Raw genomic sequence first — 6888 nt, forward strand, 5'->3', positions numbered from 1 at the left:
GAGAGGGGTGATTCTCCCAAGGAAAACTGAAGTGGTATTACCAGAATGAGAAGGAATGGATGCCAGCAGTGGCTATCCAGGGCTGACTTACAATCTTTAGTGTTCTCCAATCTCCATTTACATAACTAAATACACATGCTATCTAAATTAAAACAGAAACAGGAGTTTGCTAAAAAAAAATGCAGCTTTAAGACAAGACTTCTTCTCACCAGCTTGTCACCCCAATGCCCTCCTCTTGAAAAAGTTCTAAAGTTAGTCCCATATTTAGGGGAGGCAAAAATTACAGATGTTCCCCACCAGTAAACATATTTCCAGATGCCTATTTGATTCCACTTAAAGCCATTAAAAATAGGTGTATAATTCAAGTAAAAAAAAAGTCTCAAACCAAATTATCCTCTTCTACACATCTACACACCTTGCCATCTTCTCTTTCTGTATTAGCAACTTCAGTATTCCCTCAGTTAGGCAGGTTGGAAAGCAAGGCAGTTTTCTTTGGTTTCTCACCTCCATAATCAGCAAGCCCTTTTGACTCCATTTTACAAATATCCCTAAACTGCATCCCCATCTCTATATCTACACCCTCCCAATCTCCATTTGCCATTCAACTTCTAATTATCTTTTCCCAAGATTCTGCAACCCGAGTTATCTACAAAGATCACGTATCTGATCATGCCACTCCCCTGTTTCAAGAAACTTTTCTAGAAGCAATGAAGGCATCTTGAGCCTTGAAATATTCTTATCCTTTGACACAATAATTTCTCATCTAGTTATCTGTCATAATGTAATAATTAAAAATGCAGATCAAGATTCATGTATCAAAACATTTACCATGGCATAATTTACAACAATAAAAATCAGGAAACCTGGGACTTCCCTGGTGGCGCAGTGGTTAAGAATCCGCCTGCCAATGCAGGGGACACGTGTTTGAGCCCTGGTCCGGGAAGATCCCACATGCGCCATAACTACCCAGCCTGCGCTCTAGAGCCCGCAAGCCACAACTACTGAGCCCACGAGCCACAACTACTGAAGCCCGCGTGCCTAGAGCCCATGCTCCGCAACAAGAGGAGCCACCGCAGTGAGAAGCTCGCGCACCGCAATGAAGAGTAGCCCCCACTCGCCACAACTAGAGAAAGCCCGAGCACAGCAACAAAGACCCAAAGCAGACAAAAATAAATTAATTAATTAAAAAAAAAAAATCAGGAAACCTAACTGTCCAACCATAGGGAAAACTCTACGTAAATTGATTCAGCCCATATGAAAAATACTATAAAACCATTGAAAATTAGGTTTTCAAATACATTTTGGCAACATTGGAAATTTCCTCTAATGTAATATAAAAATTTTTTTAAATCCAGTTACAAAAATGTATTAATATATACAGAATGAGCCCAGTTATAGAATATATTAATAGCTAAAACAAAAGATACCAAATATTAACAGCTTTATAATATGATGGGTAATTTTTACACTTTTATTGGTGTGTTTTCTAAGCTCTTTAAAACATACATGTAATGAGATGAGAGAATTTTATTTCTGAGATGGGAAGAGAATTATATTTGTTTGGGAAAAAATACTCGAATGCGTGCTTGGCACAGAAAATGAGATCCCAAAGGAGTTGAATGTAGGCAGAACTGTTCCTCGTGAGGAATGAGAAATGATTTGTTGCTCCAGGAAGATAAGGAAGGAATGAAGTTGGAGAGCTGACAAAGCTGCAAGTTTTGCCATGCAACCCTCTCCAAAGCCTCTCTAAGTTTCTAAACACTGAAATGTTAGTTGTTGTTTTTTTTACTGGAAACTAGAGAAACAGGGCTTCTCATCTAGATTGGTGTAGTAGTAAGCAACACCCCATGAAGAGAATTATAAAGTTGCTGGGGAGGCAGTAGGGGAAGCCCAGGATTCCAACAGGTGGTAAACTTGGGGATCAAGCCGTGTTAAACCCTCCAAGTGGCAGGGAAGTCCCAGCTGACATGTCAGTTACACACACCAGTTGCTTCTATAATTAAGAAGAAGTAACAGAAGTAATCTTTAACAAACATTGGGTAGCTTCCAACGGACTACGGAATAAAGGACCATCTCCTCATTGGGACACATGAAACCTCCAACCTGTTTGCCACAATCATCTCCAGTCAGTTCCTCCCTGCCTTGAACAAGCCCTACTATCCAGCCATGCTAGATTCTGGTCTTCCCTAAAATTAACCAGACATTTCCAAAGTTCCATGCACCCATGTGTCATTCATAATGTGTATAATCTCAGCTCTCCACTGTCAGCCTGGCAAATTCCTACTGAAGATTTGAGGTCCAGCTCAAATGTACCATCTTCTTATGGGTTGAACTGTGTCCTCCCAAAATTATATGCTGAAATCCTAATCCCCAGTACCTTAGAATGTGACCCTATTTGGAAATAGAGTCGTTGCAGATGTAATTAGTAAGATGAGGTCATACTGGAATAGGGTGGGCCCCTAATCCAAAATGACTGGTGTCTTTATAAAAAGGGGAAATTTAGAGAAAGACAAATATTATATGATATCACTTATATGTGGAATCTAATAAAAAATGATACAAATGAACTTATTTACAAAACAGAAACCAACTCCCAGATCTCAAAATCAAACTTATGGTTACCAAAGGGGACTCACTTTGCTGTGCACCTGAAACTAACAGAACATTGTAAGTCAACTCTACTCCAATAAAAATTTTTTAAAAAGGGTTAGTGGAGGAATTTGGACATAGGCACCCACACAGGGAAAATGTCATGTAAAGATGAAGGCAGAGATTTACGTGCCAGGAAATGACACAACCACCAGAAGCTAGGAGAAAGATATAGAACAGATATATCCCTCAGAGCCCTCAGAAGGAACCAATGCGACCAACACTTTGATCTCAAACTTCTTACCTCCAGAACTGTGAGACAGTAAGATTCTATTGTTTGTGCCACTCAGTTTGTGGTAGTTTGTTACAGCAAACCAAACAAACTAATACACACCTCTTCTCTGTGGTTTGCTGTGACATCCCCATCCACTCTCCAGAATTAATCAGCTTTCACTGAAGTCTCTAGTGCATTATATAAAATCATACATATTTTTTAAACATCTTTATTGGAGTATAATTGCTTTACAATGTTGTGTTAGCTTCAACTGTATAACAAAGTGAATCAACTATATGTATACATATATGCCCATATCCCCTCCCTCTTGCATCTCCCTACCACCCTCCATATCCCACCCCTCTAGGTAGTCACAAAGCACTGAGCTGATCTCCCCATGCGATGCACCTGCTTCCCAAGCTATCTATTTTACAGTTAGTAGTGTATATATGTCAATGCTACTCTCTCACTTCGTCCCAGCTTACCCTTCCCCCTCCCCGTGTCCTCAAGTCCATTCTCTACGTCTGCGTCTTTATTCCTGTCCTGCCCCTAGGTTCATCAGAACCATTTTTTTTTTTTTTTTACATTCCATATATATGTGCTAGCATACAGTAATTGTTTTTCTCTTTCTGACTTACTACACTCTGTATGACAGACTCTAGGTCAACCCACCTCACTACAAATAACTCAATTTTGTTTCTTTTAGTGGCTGAGTAATATCTCATTGTATATTTGTGCTACATCTTCTTTATCCATTCATCTGTCGATGGACACTTGGGTTGCTTCCATGTCCTGGCTACTGTAAATAGTGCCTCAGTGAACATTGTGGTACATGTCTCTTTTTGAATTATGGTTTTCTCAGGGTATATGCCCAGTAGTGGGATTGCTGGGTCATATGGTAGTTCTATTTTTAGTTTTTTGAGGAACCTCCATACTGTTCTCCATAGTGGCTGTATCAATTTACATTCCTACCAACAGTGCAGGAGGGTTCCCTTTTCTCCACACCCTCTCCAGCATTTATTGTTTGTAGATTTTTTGATGATGGCCATTCTGACTGGTGTGAGATGATATCTCATTGTAGTTTTGATTTACATTTCTCTGATGATTAGTGATGTTGAGCATCCTTTTATGTGTTTGTTGGGAATCTCTATACCTTCTTTGGAGAAATGTCTATTTAGGTCTTCTGCCCATTTTTCGATGGGGTTGTTTGTTTTTTGGATATTGAGCTGCATGAGCTGCTTGTAAAGTTTGGAGATTAATCCTTTGTCAGTTGCTTCATTTGCAAATATTTGCCCCCATCCTGAGGGTTGTCTTTTTGTCTTGTTTATGGTTTCCTTTGCTGTGCAAAAGCTTTTAAGTTTCATTAGGTCCCATTTGTTTATTTTTGTTTTTATTTCCATTTCTCTAGGAGGTGGGTCAAAAAGGATCTTGTTGTGATTTATGTCATAGAGTGTTCTGCCTATGTTTTCCTCTCAGAGATTGATAGTGTCTGGCCTTACATTTAGGTCTTTAATCCATTTTGAGTTTATTTTTATGTATGGTGTTAGGGAGTGTTCTAATTTCATTCATTCTTTTACATGTAGCTGTCCAGTTTTCCCAGCACCACTTATTGAAGAGGCTGTCTTTTCTCCATTGTAAATGCTTGCCTCCTTTATCAAAGATAAGGTGACCATATGTGCGTGGGTTTATCTCTGGGTTTCTCTCCTGTTCCATTGATCTATATTTATGTTTTTGTACCAGTACCATACCTTCTTGATTACTGTAGCTTTGTAGTTAGTCTGAAGTCAGGGAGCCTGATTCCTCCTGCTCTGTTTTTCTATCTCAAGATCGCTTTGGCTATTTGGGGTCTTCTGTGTTTCCATACAAATTGTGAAATTTTTTGTCCTAGTTCTGTGAAAAATGCCATTGGTAGTTTGATAGGGATTGCATTGACTCTGTAGATTGCTTTGGGTAGTATAGTCATTTTCACAATGTTGATTCTTGCAATTGAGAACATGGTACATCTCTCCACCTGTTTGTATCATCTTTAATTTCTTTCATCAGTGTCCTATAATTTTCTGCATACAAGTCTTTTGTCTCCTCAGGTAGGTTTATTCCTAAGTATTTTATTCTTTTTGTTGCAATGGTAAATGGGAGTGTTTCCTTAATTTCTCTTTCAGATTTTTCATCAGTAGTGTATAGGAATGCAAGAGATTTCTGTGTATTAATTTTGTATCCTGCTACTTTACCAAATTCATTGATTAGCTCTAGTAGTTTTCTGGTAGCATCTTTAGGATTCTCTATGTATAGTACCATGTCATCTGCAAACAGTGACAGCTTTACTTCTTCTTTTCCGATTTGGATTCCTTTTGTTTCTTTTTCTTCTCTAATTGCTGTGGCTAAAACTTCCAAAACTATGCTGAATAATAGTGGTGAGAGTGGACACCTTGTATTTTTCCTGATCGTAGTGGAAATGGTTTCAGCTTTTCACCATTAAGAATGATGTTGGCTTTGGGTTTGTCATATATGGCCTTTATTATTTTGGGGTAAGTTCCCTCTGTGCGTACTTTCTAGAGGGTTTTTATCATAAATGGGTGTTGAATTTTGTCGAAAGCTTTTTCTGCACCTATTGAGATGATCATATGGTTTTTCTCCTTCAATTTGTTAATATGGTGTATCACATTGATTGATTTGCATATATTGAAGAATCCTTGCATTCCTGGGATAAACCCCACTTGATCATGGTGTATGATCCTTTTAATGTGCTGCTGGATTCTGTTTGCTAGTATTTTGTTGAGGATCTTTGCATCTATGTTCATCAGTGATATTGACCTGTAGTTTTCTTTTCTTGTGAGATCATTGTCTGGTTTTGGTATCAGGGTGATGGTGGCCTTGTAGAATGAGTTTGGGAGGGTTCCTCCCTCTGCTATATTTTGAAAGAGTTTGAGAAGGATAGTGTTAGCTCTTCTCTAAAGGTTTGATAGAATTCACCTGTGAAGCCATCTGGTCCTGGGCTTTTGTTTGTTGGAAGATTTTTAATCACAGTCTCCATTTCAGTGCTTGTGATTGGTCTGTTTATAGTTTCTATTTCTTTCTGGTTCAGCCTCAGAAAGTTGTGCATTTCTAAGAATTTGTCCATTTCTTCCAGATTGTCCATTTTATTGGCCTATAGTTGCTTGTAGTAATCTCTCCTGATCCTTTGTATTTCTGCAGTGTCAGTTGTTACTTCTCCTTTTTCATTTCTAATTCTGTTGATTTGAGTCTTCTCCCTTTTTTTCTTGATGAGTCTGGCTAATGGCTTACCAATTTTGTTTATCTTCCCAAAGAACCAGCTTTTAGTTTTATTGATCTTTGTTATTTTTTCCTTCATTTCTTTTTCCTTGATATCTGATCTGATCTTTATGATTTCTTTCCTTCTGCTAACTTTGGGGTTTTTTTGTTCTTCTTTCTCTAATTGCTTTAGGTGTAAGTTTAGGTTGTTTATTTGAGTTGTTTCTTGTTTCTTGAGGTAAGATTGTATTACTATAAACTTCCCTCTTAGAACTGCTGTTGCTGCATCCCATAGGTTTTGGGTCGTCGTGTTTTAATTGTCATTTGTTTCTAGGTATTTTTTGATTTCCTCTTTGATTTCTTCAGTGATCTCTTGGTTATTTAGTAGTGTATTGTTTAGCATCCATGTGTTTGTATTTTTTACAGATTTTTTCCTGTAATTGATATCTAGTCTCATAGCATTGTGATCGGAGAAGACACTTGATATGATTTCAATTTTCTTAAATTTACCAAGGCTTGATTTGTGACCCAAGATATGATCTATCCAGGAGAATGTTCCATGAGCACTTGAGAAGAAAGTGTATTCTGTTGTGTTTGAATGGAATGTCCTATAAATATAAATTAAGTCCATCTTGTTTAATGTATCATTTAAAGCTTGTGTTTCCTTATTTATTTTCATTTTGGATGACCTGTCCATTGGTGAAAGTGGGGTGCTAAAGTCCCCTATTATGATTGTGTTACTGTTGATTTCCCCTTTTATGACTGTTAGCATTTGC

Source organism: Eubalaena glacialis, chromosome 2 (assembly GCF_028564815.1).
Source record: "Eubalaena glacialis isolate mEubGla1 chromosome 2, mEubGla1.1.hap2.+ XY, whole genome shotgun sequence".
Taxonomy (NCBI): domain Eukaryota; kingdom Metazoa; phylum Chordata; class Mammalia; order Artiodactyla; family Balaenidae; genus Eubalaena; species Eubalaena glacialis.